Here is a 15,752-nt window from a genome sequence, read left to right on the forward strand (position 1 = left end):
TGAGGAAGGACTTGCTTAGCTAACACACCAGTGTAGGAAGCAGCTCATTCCTCACTCTGGGACCATATATAAACAATTGACTAGGCGCGAGCAAACTCCTAGACCCCAATATAATTGAAATCCCCTTCACTTGGGCCGACGACCTTCTCCATTATCCGAAGCGAATCTAACGAGTAGGTCCTGGGCTCTCACAACAATAATTTATTGTTGTGTGGTGCCGTATATTTGGTCCACAACTCTGAATCAGTCTCAGTTTTTATAGTCGAGTGTGACAATACACTTGCATAACAATTATAATGTGTGGGGGTGTAACGAAAAGACAGTGTTCAACATAACAACTTAGTTTATTAAAGAAGTGCTAACTACTACAACAAAAAATAAAAGAAATATCAATGACGTTACTCGAAATCCTTCCTGTGACACTATCAATGACAGCTAGACACCAGGCCCTCGGACTGCATAATGAACTAACTCGAACATAAGCGCGCACACAGAGGAATCAACAAGAAACAAGAACTAACAGATCTATAATCACAATTACAACAATTGACACAGTAGGTTCTGAAACACGTCTCCAGTAACCCTTAACTGTTCTACGTCTCAGTGAAGTCTACACCTGCAATAGCAGTTGCAATGTTATCAAATCAGTAGCCTTTCAATGACACATCAATGACTAATGGGTTCACTGGCAACTCCAACAACCCTTCCTCAAATTAATTTTTACGTTAACACTCCGTCCCACGGACGATCAACAATCAATACCAATTGATTTACGTTAATAACACAATAACATTTACGTTAATAACAAGGTAACATTTACGTTAAATTAACAGCTCTTACAACTGTCACTAGTAACGCGGAAATTACACAACACTCTACCCGTCGAGCATTCAGTGAGAAAATCCCATTAATCCATGTACTACCAGACAGCTGATTAATATCTTAACTAGTTACGTTAATTTACGTTAATCGGTTACTAATCACTCAGCGATGGTAAACTCTGATTTACAATGTCCAACGTGCTAAGAGAACTGTAATCACTCGTGATTACCTTCAGAGTAATTAATTACTATCCTCAAGATCAATAATTAATCAATTAAATACGCATCCTTTCACACTGGCTCAGCAGTTTACATTAAGGTATGAACTCCGTCTGAGCCTTCCATACTCAGACCAATTCAGGTGGCTAATAACAGTAATTAGCCCCACGTTTACGTTATTCTAAAATGATGTTACTCCTCCCACGAGTCAGCCAAGTGCCGATACTTCCGAACAGATATATAACGATGTTACGTTAATGGAACAATGTAGCCTTTGTGTGAGTCAATCAAACAAGGATCGAGGTTAATTACTTTGGCTTCCTGAAACACGTCAATTACCCGGCCCACTAACCGTTAATTACGACAGACAATACTCTAATTCTTGCCTGGCTGATGGCTAGGCTACTTGAGACTACCGTAGCTGCTTTGCAGGAAAGTAAATTAACCCAAACGTATTCTACGTTACTCAAATTGTCAAAGAACAAATTCTCTTAAAGCAATGGGCGTTCCCTTGGTTACGTTATATTAATTGCCTCGCAATCACCTCACTGAATACTGGACTTCGATGTCCTACCAGATAAACAAGAGAAATTACCCAAGTACTCGTCTACAGCCGAGTTCACCCACGACAATGATAAATCACACTAACAAATCACAGTGATTTACGTTACAATCCGGTTGCAATGACAATACTGCTGAACCTAGTAAAATATAACATACGGGACATGGACCCCCTAGACCACTGCCCTATAATGACTTTACTGAACTGCAATCAGATACGGTGTTTGCTCAACACTAGCAACAATCACTATTAATGACACACACGGCAAGTACTCTAATTTCCAAGGATTAGAATACTGCACAACACTTATTGTTGCATATATATATATATATATATATATATATATATATATATATATATATATATATATATATATATATATTGTGACGGTAACGCGTTGGTGTTCGGCTGTTTCAAAAGCTAGGGGTATGGCCTCGTCACATATAGAAACAAAAAAGAGAAAATTTGGAACTTCGTCTGTGGTAAGGTAATGGGAAGACACACAAAACACAAGTAAATTTAACAATGAGATTTTAATTACGTTAGAAAAGCAAAACATGAATAAAATGGACATACAAATTGGAACATAAAATCAATCAATCAAAATAATAAGAATAATCAAATGGCAAAATGAAAAGTTACATTAAGACAAGTGAGTAATAACAAGTGAACAATATACAATGCAAAATATGGGTGCAGGAATATTGGCTTTAAGCTGCCACCTCTCTTAGTACACGTAAGCCAGAGCTTAGTCTACCAACGAGACGTGTTAACTTGTTGAAAGCACTGGATATTCTGAGGTCTGCAGGTCGTGGTGGCCCCAGACATCAGGTAGTGTGGCGGTGGAGGAGCAGGTGCGACTGACCACCAGCCAATCAGCGATGAGCAGGCGACGGACAGGTAGTTTGGTGGTTCGAGTGGCGGAGGAGGTGTTCCTGGTGCTGAATATGTTTGCTCTCTGGCAAACCTTGGAGTTGTACTTGTTGGATATTTCTTCCATATTAGTTGTATAGGGATGTATAGCGACGAACTTAGGAGGGAAGAGCAGGCTCAATCTCTTGAAGGAGATTATCGTCACAATATATATATATATATATATATATATATATATATATATATATATATATATATATATGCGGAAAATCCACAGAGAAATATGAAATGAGGTGAACGTTTCGGCTTTGTTTGTCACCTCATTTCATATTTCTCTGTGGATTTTCCGCATAAAATGATCAGTGTTTTGTGATCGTCAATTGCATATATATATATATATATATATATATGTTTCATTGAATATGACCGCATATTCTGTATTTATTATTTTCTGGTTTAGGGCTTCTATCCCTCTAACTATTTTCTTAGCATCAGGGCTTAATTGAAATAGGAGTTCTCCAAAACTCATTTTCGTACTTTTAAGGTGAAGAAAAGAAGTGATTTACTATAGAGTGTATTACACTTATTTGTATAATTTGCACGACGTTTCGAACTCCATGGTTCATTCTCAAGTGAACAGATCTTACAATACTAGTTGATTTTATACCCGCATTAGGTCAGGTGATAATACAATGAAGGTGAAAACATGGGGGGATACATAAGGGATAAACATAGGGGCTGCAGAAGGCTTATTGGCCCATACGAGGCATCTCCTATCTAAACACAAAGATTAATCCAGTGTAATTGGCCTGTTATGTTGGACATTGTCTTCTGTGTTGGCATCGATATGTTCTTGTCTTGTCCTTAGTAAGGACACTGGATTATTTACACTGGATTAATCTTTGTGTTTAGATAGGAGATGCCTCGTATGGGCCAATAAGCCTTCTGCAGCCCCTATGTTTATCCCTTATGTATCCCCCCATGTTTTCACCTTCATTGTATTATCACCTGACCTAATGCGGGTATAAAATCAACTAGTATTGTAAGATCTGTTCACTTGAGAATGAACCATGGAGTTCGAAACGTCGTGCAAATTATACAAATAAGTGTAATACACTCTATAGTAAATCACTTCTTTTCTTCACCTTAAAAGTACGAAAATGAGTTTTGGAGAACTCCTATTTCAATTAAGCCCTGATGCTAAGAAAATAGTTAGAGGGATAGAATCCCTAAACCAGAAAATAATAAATACAGAATATGCGGTCATATTCAATGAAACATGTTTGAAAGAAAACCTGCTGCCAGTATACACCAATATATATATATATATATATATATATATATATATATATATATATATATATATATATATATATATATATATATATATATGTCGTACCTAGTAGCTAGAACGCACTTCTCAGCCTACTATGCAAGGCCCAATTTGCCTAATAAGCCAAGTTTTTATGAAATAATGTTTTTTCGACTACCTAACCTAACCTAACTGTTTCGGCTACCTAACCTAACCTAACCTATAATGATAGGTTAGGTTAGGTAGGGTTGGTTAGGTTCGGTCATATATCTACGTTAATTTTAACTCCAACAAAAAAAATTGACCTCATACATAATGAAATGGGTAGCTTTATCATTTCATAAGAAAAAAATTAGAGAAAATATATTAATTCATGAAAACTTGGCTTATTAGGCAAATCGGACCTTGCATAGTAGGCTGAGAAGTGCGTTCTGGCTACTAGGTACGACATATATATATATATATATATATATATATATATATATATATATATATATATATATATATATATATATATATATATATATATATGACTGAAAACTCACACCCCAGAAGTGACTCGAACCCATACTCCCAGGAGCAACGCAACTGGTAACTACAGGGCGCCTTAATCCGCTTGACCATCACGGCCAGACAAAAGGAAGTGATAGCCGAAGCTATTTGAACCACTTCCCCGCCGGCAACTCGGATGAATCTTGGGCATAGCATTTCACCAAATTACCTCATTCTTTGGGGCACACGTGAGGAACACAAATGCAAACAAGCCTGAATGGTCCCCAGGACTATATGCGACTGAAAACTCACACCCCAGAAGTGACTCGAACTCATACTCCCAGGAGCAACGCAACTGGTAACTACAGGGCGCCTTAATCCGCTTGACCATCATGGCCGGACAAAAGGAAGTGATAGCTGAAGCTATTTGAACCACTTCCCCGCCGGCAACTCGGATGGTAATCTTGGGCATAGCATTTCACCAAATCACCTCATTCTTTGTGGCACACGTGAGGAACACAAATGCAAACAAGCCTGAATGGTCCCCAGGACTATATGCGACTGAAAACTCACACCCCAGAAGTGACTCGAACCCATACTCCCAGGAGCAACACAACTGGTAACTACAGGGCGCCTTGACCTCTTGACCATGGCTTGATGGTCAAGCGGATTAGGGCGCCCTGTAGTTACCAGTTGCGTTGCTCCTGGGAGTATGGGTTCGAGTCACATCTGGGGTGTGAGTTTTCAGTCGCATATAGTCCTGGGGACCATTCAGGCTTGTTTGCATATATATATATATATATATATATATATATATATATATATATATATATATATATATATATATATATATATATATATATATATATATATATATATATATATATATATATATATATATATATGCAAACAAGCCTGAATGGTCCCCAGGACTATATGCGACTGAAAACTCACACCCCAGATGTGACTCGAACCCATACTCCCAGGAGCAACGCAACTGGTAACTACATATATATATATATATATATATATATATATATATATATATATACACACCCTGTGGAGATCCACAGGGAACGGACGCTGGGAGAAGGCTCTGCCGGCCATGTGCCATTATCTTGTGACATCCTGACCTCACCGGGCCCAGACTCAACAGTGTGCAGTGTGAACATCCTGGGAAGGTGTGAGAGTAGCAGGAAGTGTCCAAGGTGAACTATCGCAACCAAAAACAATCAAACAAGTGGATTGACAGTGTGGAATCGTTTGAACTGCAGTGAGGGCCTACAAGGGCGCCCAGAGGGGGCTCCCTCGGTTATGGTGGTGGGGGTGGGGGGATGGGGTGTTGTTGTGCGGTCAGTCCAGGGGGGTGACCAGTGTGTAAGTGTTTATGAAAATATCCCTGAAAAAATAGATACCTCGGCTCTCGGGAAACAGGTATCGTTTTTTAAGTGCATCGAGTTCACAGTGAACCAGATTATATTGCGCAGATATATATGACGAAATTATACAAACGTGTTAGTGTCACCCCTCTGAACCCCCCCCCCCTCCCCATACCCGCTAGTGTGTACCGTCACCCAATTCACGAGTCACCCCCCCTCCCCTGCCCTACCCCAACCGCGACCGCCACCTCCCTGTGTCCACCCCCTCACGCTACTTCCTCCCAGCCCCTTACTTTCTAAGATGTTCGCCATCTTTCAACAATACTAAATTAGAAGAGTACGACAGCTTGCTGAAATCAACACTAGAAAAAGCCCTCAATCATTCCCTCAGCGACACACAGTGGAAACAGGCCTCCCTTCCTGTCAGACTCGGGGGCCTTAGCATGTGCACAGCAACACAAATTGCTGTTCCAGCGTTCCTGTCCTCTTCAGTGGGGTCTGACAACTTGGCGAAGGAAATCCTACCTGAGCACCTAGTTCAACAGGCAGGGGTACATGATCCAAGCTTCACAGATTGCACAACCAAATGGGTCTCTCTCGCAGGACCAGCACCCCAACCACCGCCTTCTGAAGCCCATAAGCAATCCAGCTGGGATCGCACCATTGCCGACCAAGAAACTGCGACTTTGCTAGAAGCTGCGACAACACCACATGACACTGCCCAACTTAGAGCTGTAGCAGCTCCCCATGCAGGTGATTTCCTTTTAGCAACCCCAATGTCAGCAACCGGCACCCGTCTCACACCGCAGGCCCTCCGAATTACCGTGGCTCTTCGCCTCGCTGCCCCAATCCACACCGAATACAGGTGTATTTGGGGCGAGGCAGAGGCCGACAGGTATGGACGGCATGGACTTCTCTGCCAAAGGACAGGAGGATGGCTTGCAAGACACGGCGAGGTCAATGACATAATCAAGAGAAGCCTTACCACAGCCAGTTGTCCAGCAGAGAGAGAGCCCCGTTACCTAATGTCCCGCAACTCTGATGAGCCTGTCGGTCGCCCAGACGGAATCACGGTGAACCCCTGGAAGAATGGTAGACAGTTGGTGTGGGATTACACTTGCGTTTCAACTTTAGCTAATACCTATGTTGACTTCAGCGCTACACAAGCAGGAGGTGCTGCCAATCACCGGGAAGCGGCCAAGTCACGTAAATACAGAGACCTTGAGCACCACTACAATTTTGTCCCCATTGCCTCAAAGACACTTGGTGCCTGGGGTAAAAGTGCTGCTAGCTTTTTGAAGGAGTTGGGGTCTAAGCTAATCGAAACAACTAGAGACCCTAGAGCTGCCAGTTTTCTTTTTCAGCGCCTTAGTGTGGCAATCCAGAGAGGAAATGCTCACTGCATCCATGGTTCCTGCCCGCCATCTGAGGAGCTGGATGAGCTGTTCAACTTGTGACAAGCAGCCTTGTACCCTGCATTTAATCAATATTGTAACTTTTTTTGTGTAATGACACTTTCAAATAAAGTTAGATAAATATACACACATACCAAAAGAATAGGGGTGGTAGGAGAAGAAAATATCAAAGTGTTCAGTGAGGATCCACAAGGTCTTCTCTGAGTACTCTTTATTTTCTTCTCCGAGGCTATGGGTCCCAACACTTGCACTAGAGGTGGTACCCCTTATATATATATATATATATATATATATATATATATATATATATATATATATAGAAAATTCGTGTTAGAATTATTAATCTTACTTTTTCGGTCATATATAATAATATATATATATATATATATATATATATATATATATATATATATATATATATATATATATATATTATTATATATGACCGAAAAAGTAAGATTAATAATTCTAACACGAATTTTCTCAATCTTTCGTACATTTCTTTTAACTGTTGGAGGTAAATCAAAAATCAATTCTCCAAAATTCATTTTTATTTCTAGTCTGACGCGACACGAGCGCGTTTCGTAAAACTTATTACATTTTCAAAGACTTTAGTTCACAAATACACAACTGAATAGAACTTACGCATCTCCGATTTTATATCTACATTTGAGTGAGGTGGAAGGGGTGATGTGGCATTAACACAAGACAGAACAAGAGGTGGCATTAATAGGGTATTAATTTCATCAACACAAGACAGAACAAGAGGTGGTATTAATAGGGTATTAATTTCATCAACACAAGACAGAACACGAAACAATGGGTATTGAATAGAAGTGTTTGTAGAAAGCCTATTGGTCCATATTTCTTGATGCTTCTATATTGGAGCGGAGTCTAGAGGTGGGTAGAATATAGTTGTGCAATAATTGGCTGTTGATTGCTGGTGTTGACTTCTTGATGTGTAGTGCCTCGCAAACGTCAAGCCGCCTGCTATCGCTGTATCTATCGATGATTTCTGTGTTGTTTACTAGGATTTCTCTGGCTATGGTTTGGTTGTGGGAAGAGATTATATGTTCCTTAATGGAGCCCTGTTGCTTATGCATCGTTAAACGCCTAGAAAGAGATGTTGTTGTCTTGCCTATATACTGGGTTTTTTGGAGCTTACAGTCCCCAAGAGGGCATTTAAAGGCATAGACGACGTTAGTCTTTTAAAGCGTTCTGTTTTGTGTCTGGAGAGTTTCTCATGAGTAGGCTGGCCGTTTTTCTGGTTTTATAATAAATCGTCAGTTGTATCCTCTGATTTTTGTCTGTAGGGATAACGTTTCTATTAACAATATCTTTCAGGACCCTTTCCTCCGTTTTATGAGCTGTGGAAAAGAAGTTCCTGTTCCTCACTTTTTCGGTCATATTTAATAATATATGTCTACCGGAAAGACTGCTACCAAAATATATATATATATATATATATATATATATATATATATATATATATATATATATATATATATATATATATATAAATATATATTTTATATATATATATAAATATATATTTTATATATATATATATATATATATATATATATATATATATATATATATATATATATATATATATATATATATATATATATATATATATATATAAATATATATTTTATATATATATATATATATATATATATATATATATATATATATATATATATATATATATATATATATATTGGTAGCAGTCTTTCCTGTAGACATATATTATTAAATATGACCGAAAAAGTAAGATTAATAATTCTAACACGAATTTTCTCAATCTTTCGTACATTTCTTTTCACTGTTGGAGGTAAATCAAAAATCAATTCTCCAAAATTCATTTTTATTTCTAGTCTGACGCGACACGAGCGCGTTTCGTAAAACTTATTACATTTTCAAAGACTTTAGTTCACAAATACACAACTGAATAGAACTAACGCATCTCCGATTTTATATCTACATTTGAGTGAGGTGGAAGGGGTGATGTGGCATTAACACAAGACAGAACAAGAGGTGGCATTAATAGGGTATTAATTTCATCAACACAAGACAGAACAAGGGGTGGTATATATATATATATATATATATATATATATATATATATATATATATATATATATATATATATATATATATATATATATATATATGTCGTACCTAGTAGCCAGAACGCCCTTCTCAGCCTACTATGCAAGGCCCGATTTGCCTAATAAGCCTAGTTTTCATGAATTAATTGTTTTTCGACTACCTAACCCACCTAACCTAACCTAACCTACCTTTTTCTTCTACCTAACCTAACCTATTAAGATAGGTTAGGTTAGGTAGGGTTGGTTAGGTTCGGTCATATATCTACGTTAATTTTAACTCAAATAAAAAAAAAATGACCTCATACATAATGAAATGGGTAGCTTTATCAGTTCATAAGAAAAAAATTAGAGAAAATCTATTAATTCAGGAAAACTTGGCTTATTTGGCAAATCGGGCCTTGCATAGTAGGCTGAGAAGTGAGTTCTGGCTACTAGGTACGACATATATATATATATATATATATATATATATATATATATATATATATATATATATATATATATATATATATATATATATATATATAATTAATTTACTGCTGACACATGTAGCCTACAGCTATCAAACGTTACTGGGAACACTAAGGAGATCTCGCACTCTTTAAATCACATGGGTGAGTGATTTATCGATCCCGCAGGCCGATAAACACTCCCGAGAATTGCGTTACTCAGAGCGACGGCTGTCACACACCAACAGCCTCGTCACTCACCAAATTCTACCAAAATTACGTTAATACTGCAACCACAATTATATATAATCACACTTGTCACGGCCCTAGGGACAAAACAAGAAACAGAACTAGCCTGATCGCTCAGTGCTGGTATTTCACACCTGCAAGACTACACATGGAATAATATCACTCCGTCCCACGGACGATCAAAAATTATTGAATTACCAGAATGGAATATAAATATTACATGGACATCCTCTCAGTCCTTGGCTAATCTATGTATACTCTGTTCCCGTGTGTACCCACACACACACACACACACATACACTGTATGTCTGTGTACACAAGACGTAAGTCCCTCTGGACTGACAAGATGACAACAAAGGGGTGATTATCTCCTCGTCCACACTTCACTTCACCTCTACAGGTGCTTAGTGACAATACGACGGAACACCTGACTTCGAATTCAAGTTTTAGAGACTAATCACCAGAAATACACACATAGGTACTTACTCATATACACTGCCGGCCTTACACACACCATTCCCATACATCAGGCACCCCGCTACGGGTGGCTGACTCACAGCGGTGGAGATGGCTAGAATGGTCCTCACGTGGTATCTTACATACTACTTGGCACGCACTCGAACCCCCCTCCCCCCCTCACAACACAGCTCGGTTCGCACCCTCAACCCACTGGTGAAGCGCGTACCCAGGTGACGCGCACAACATATAGCGTCTTACACAAACATGGGAAATCTGCCTTAAAACACTGACACGAATTTCCCCGTTCCCATCGACTGCTACAATGCACTAGCAGGAATTTGAGCATCTATAATCACTGGTATGGGGATCCCCGAGTCTGTTACTGCCCGTATGCAAATTACCCACGTCCCAGAATTTTTTTTCACTCGTTCTCTAACTTTCTAACCCTCGACGATGACTCCAGCTGGATTCTGACTGTGCAGCTGGCGGTCTTGGTGGAGGCGGCAGTGGAGAAGCTGAGGAGATAGTCACCACGACGTCGTCTTTCCCAATTTGGCCGAATGGGCAAGAGAGAGACGTCCGGGTATGGTGGTGACTGGAGCAGAATGAGTTTGAGGGAGAAAACACCGACGATTCCCGCGTCCTCCTCGCAATAACCAATGAGAGGAAGGCATACAGCGGCCTACACCTCTCAACCAATCAGCGACGGTGTACCGTGGCCCCTAGGCAACTACAAGATGGCCGACCAACATGGCGGCTCAAGATGTTTACTAAGATGGCAGCTGTTGCCATGACGACGGACTCAAGTGGCTCATAGGAGGCCCACAGCTCACCCACGCTGTCCCAGGCCCACATGATCCCGCGCAAACTTGAGCCTCACTTCAAGCCATGCAATAGAAAGATGCTATCGGTATATCTCTGTCCACAGACGTGCTACCACGGCCAGGGTAACATTTCTGGAATGCTGATGACTGGGGCTCTCACATGAGCCCAAACACTAGATGTTTCGGTTGCTGGTTACGAAACTAAGTCCGCGCACTTAACAAGTGTACTGGCTCCCACAGGCAGGAGAGCACTATTGTAAGTGAGCTGGTGAACCATCTCCTCACAAGAGGAGACGAGAGTGTAGCTGGGTGTTGAGGAGACGAGAGTGTAGCTGGGTGTTGAGGAGACGAGAGTGTAGCTGGGTGTTGAGGAGACGAGAGTGTAGCTGGGTGTTGAGGAGACGAGAGTGTAGCTGAGTGTTGAGGAGACGAGAGTTTAGCTGGGTGTTGATGAGATGAGAGTGTAGCTGGGTGTTGAGAAGACGAGAGTGTAGCTGGGTGTTGAGGAGACGAGAGTGTAGCTGAGTGTTGAGGAGACGAGAGTGTAGCTGGGTGTTGATGAGATGAGAGTGTAGCTGGGTGTTGAGAAGACGAGAGTGTAGCTGGGTGTTGAGGAGACGAGAGTGTAGCTGGGTGTTGAGGAGACGAGAGTGTAGCTGGGTGTTGAGGAGACGAGAGTGTAGCTGGGTGTTGAGGAGACGAGAGTGTAGCTGGGTGTTGAGGAGACGAGAGTGTAGCTGGGTGTTGAGGAGACGAGAGTGTAGCTGGGTGTTGAGGAGACGAGAGTGTAGCTGGGTGTTGAGGAGACGAGAGTGTAGCTGGGTGTTGAGGAGACGAGAGTGTAGCTGGGTGTTGGGGAGACGAGAGTGTAGCTGGGTGTTGAGGAGACCAGAGTGTAGCTGGGTGTTGAGGAGACGAGAGTGTAGCTGAGTGTTGAGGAGACGAGAGTGTAGCTGGGTGTTGATGAGATGAGAGTGTAGCTGGGTGTAGAGGAGACCAGAGTATAGCTGGGTGTTGAGGAGACGAGAGAATGTAGCTGGGTGATGAGGAGACGAGAGAGTGTAGCTGGGTATTGAGGAGAGGAAGTGAAAGATTAGATATGTTTTTATCGTCATGATAAATCGAGTTATATGTTGTGTTAATGTTGATTATATGAGTCTGTTTATAGACTTGAGTGCGTTTTAAAGTTAAATGATTTAGACACGTGAGATGGTTTGGCTACTTACAGATGGTATAGACACTTGAGTGTACTCACCTAGTTGTGCTTGCGAGGATTGAGCTTTGTCACTTTGGACCCGCCTCTTAACCGTCAATCAACTAGTGTACAGATTCCTGACCCTTCTGGGCTCTATCATACATATATTTGAAACTGTGTACGGAGTCAGCCTCCACCAATCTGTTGCGCATCTGGGTACTACGTTTCCACCTGTGTCCTGTTCGTGTTTCACCCGTGCTGAAGAGTTTGTCTCTGTCCTCCCTGTCAATTCCCCTGAGAATTTTGTAGGTGGTTATCATGTCTCTCCTTACTCCTCTGTTTTCCAGGGACGTGAGGTTCAACTCCTTTAGCTTTTCCTCGTAGGTCATTCTTCTCAGTTCAGGGACGAGCCTGGTGGCATATTGCTGAATCTTCTCTAACTTTGTCTTGTGTTTAACTAAGTATGGATTCCAGGCTGGAGCTGCATATTCCGGGATTGGTCTGACAAAAGTGGTGTACAGCGTCCTGAACGATTCCTTACATAAGTTTCTAAAGACAGTTCTTATGTTGGCCAACCTAGCATATGCCGCTGATGATATCCTTTTGATGTGGGCCTCTGGTGACAGGTTCGGTGTGATATCAACAACCAGATCTTTCTCTCTATTTGCCTCTTCCAGGATTTCACCTCCCAGATGGTACCTTGTGTTCAGCCTCCTGCTCCCTTCGCCTAATTTCATTACTTTACACTTTCCTGAGTTGAACTTTAGAAGCCATTTTCTAGATCATTCCTCCAGTCTGTCCAGGTCATCCTGTAGCCTCTGTCTATCTTCATCTGTCTTGATTCTTCTCATAATTTTTGCATCATCAGTAAACATTGAGAGGAATGAGTCTATACCCTCCGGAAGATCGTTTACATATTAGAAACAGGATGGGTGCAAGTACTGAGCCCTGTGGGACTCCGCTGGTGACATCTCGCCACTCTGATGTCTCCCCCTCACGGTTACTCGTTGTTTCCTTCTGCTTAAATTCTCTCTTATCCATTGGAGCACCTTCCTTTTACTCCTGCCTGATACTCCAACTTTTTTAACAGCCTTTTATAGGGTACTGTGTCAAAGGCTTTCTGGCAGTCCAGGAAAATGCACTCTGCCCACCCTTCTCTTTCTTGCCTGGTAATAGAATTCTATTAAACCTGTGGGGCACGATTTACCATCTCTGAACCCATGTTGGTCGTGTGTTACAAAGACATTTCCCTCCAGATGCTCTACTAGCCTTTACTTCACGATCTTCTCCATCACCTTGCATGGTATATAAGTTAGGGAAACTGGCCTGTAGTTTAGTGCCTATTGCCTGTCACCCTTCTTGTAAATTGGGACTTCGTTAGCTGTCTTCCAACTTTCTGGTAGGTCTCCTATTTCCAGCGATCTGTTATACACCATAGAGAGTGGCACACTTAGTCCTTCTGCACCTTTCTTTAGTATCCATTGTGAGATTCTGTCAGGCCCAACTGCCTTTGTCACATCCAGCTCCAACAGACAACTTTTGACCTCCAAGGTTGCTTGGTTTGCCGCCTCCTCATTTAGTGCAGGGGCTTCTCCTTGTTCTATTGTGAAGACCACCTGGAATTTCTTGTTGAGTTCTTCACACACCTCCTTGTCATTTTATATGTATCTGTTCTCTTTTTTTTCAGTTTCATCTCTTGTTCCTTCACTGCTGTTTTCCTCCTGATGTGGCTGTGGAGGAGTTTTGGTTGGGTCTTAGTTTTACTCGCAATGTCATTTTCAAACTGTCTCTCTGCTTCCCTCCTCACTCTGAGGTACTCATTTCTGGCCGTCTGGTATCTCTCCCTGCTCTCCGGTGTTCTGTTATTTCTGTAGTTTCTCCATGTTCTTTTACTCAGTTGCTTTACTACCTTACATTCTTGGTTGAACCGTGGATTTTTCTGTTGTTTTTCATTTTTCTCCTATTGGACCGGGATAAACCTGTTTGCAGCTTCCTGGCACTTCTGGGTGACATAATCCATCATGTCCTGGACAGTCTTGTCTCTAAGTTCTGTTTCCCATGGTATTCCCCTTAAAAAGTTCCTCATCTCGTCATATTTTCCTCTTCGGTAATTTAGTCTTTTCCCTTCCGATCCCATCCTTGGATAGGTTATCCCTACCTCCACAAAGTACTCAAATGTCAATTCACTGTGGTCACTCATTCCTATGGGGGACTTCCACTTTGACATCCCTTATTTCTGACTCATTCAGGGGGAATATCAAGTCGAGTCTAGTTGGTTCCTCATTGCCTCTCACTCTTGTGGGTTTCCAGACGTGCTGGCTCAGAAAGTTCCTTGTTGCCATTTCCAAGAGTTTAGCTCTCCATATATCTGCACCACGGTGTGGGTCCCCATTCTCCCAGTCTATCTTTCCATGGTTGAAATCGCCCATGATTAAGCATCTTGAGCCATTCCTGCAGGCAACTGAAGCTGCTTTCTCTATTGTATTATTGGTTGCCATGTTGTTCCTTTTCACACTCCATCTGGGTCTTCTGTCATTTAGGGGAGGGTTGTAAATGACTGCCATTATTATCTTAGGTCCATCCATTGTTATAGTTCCTGTTATGTAATCTCTGAACCCGTCACAGCCCAGAATTTCCATCTCATCAAAACTCCAGTCCCTCCTTATCAGCAGGGCAACTCCTCCACTTCTCTCCTTTCCCTCTCTTTCCTTACTATATAGTAGTCCTTTGGAAACACAGCGTCTGTTATGACTCCTGACAATTTTGTTTCCGTGAGTCCTATTACATCTGGGTTTTCTTCTTGCGCCCTTTCCGCCAGTTCACTTGCTTTATTGGTAATCCCCTCAATGTTTGAATACATTACCCTGAAGCTCACTTTCCTATATCCATTTTCACCCTCACTCCCCACAAGTGTAGGAAGTAGTTACATGGTCAATGCTACTTGGGTAGGCTCATCCTCCTGTGAGACAGTTGCCAGGGGTTCAGGGGGAGGTGGAGTGGGGGATGGAGGGTTTAGGTCTTGCTCAGGCCTGCTTGGGGCAGGAAGAAGTCCTGGGGGTGAGGGCGGGCAGGGAGTGCTTGAGGTTGGGGGCAGGGATTGCTTGAGGAGAGGGCACGCCCTCCTGTGGTGTAGTTGACAGGGGTTTGGGGGGAGGTGGGGTGGGGAATGGAGGGCCTAGGTCTTGTCTGGGCCTGTCTGGGGCAGGAAGAAGACCAGGGGAATGGGAAAGCAGGGGATACTCGGGGTGAGGGAAGAGGGAGGATTTGGGTGATATGGTAGGCATTGTGCAGGCGCAGGAAGGATTTGTGCTAGGGGTGGTGGGGAGGAGCCCTATAGGGTGGTGGGCTGGGGTATTGTAGTCCCCTCTGGGGTTCCCCACTCCTCT

Source organism: Procambarus clarkii, chromosome 73, assembly GCF_040958095.1.
Source record: "Procambarus clarkii isolate CNS0578487 chromosome 73, FALCON_Pclarkii_2.0, whole genome shotgun sequence".
NCBI lineage: Eukaryota > Metazoa > Arthropoda > Malacostraca > Decapoda > Cambaridae > Procambarus > Procambarus clarkii.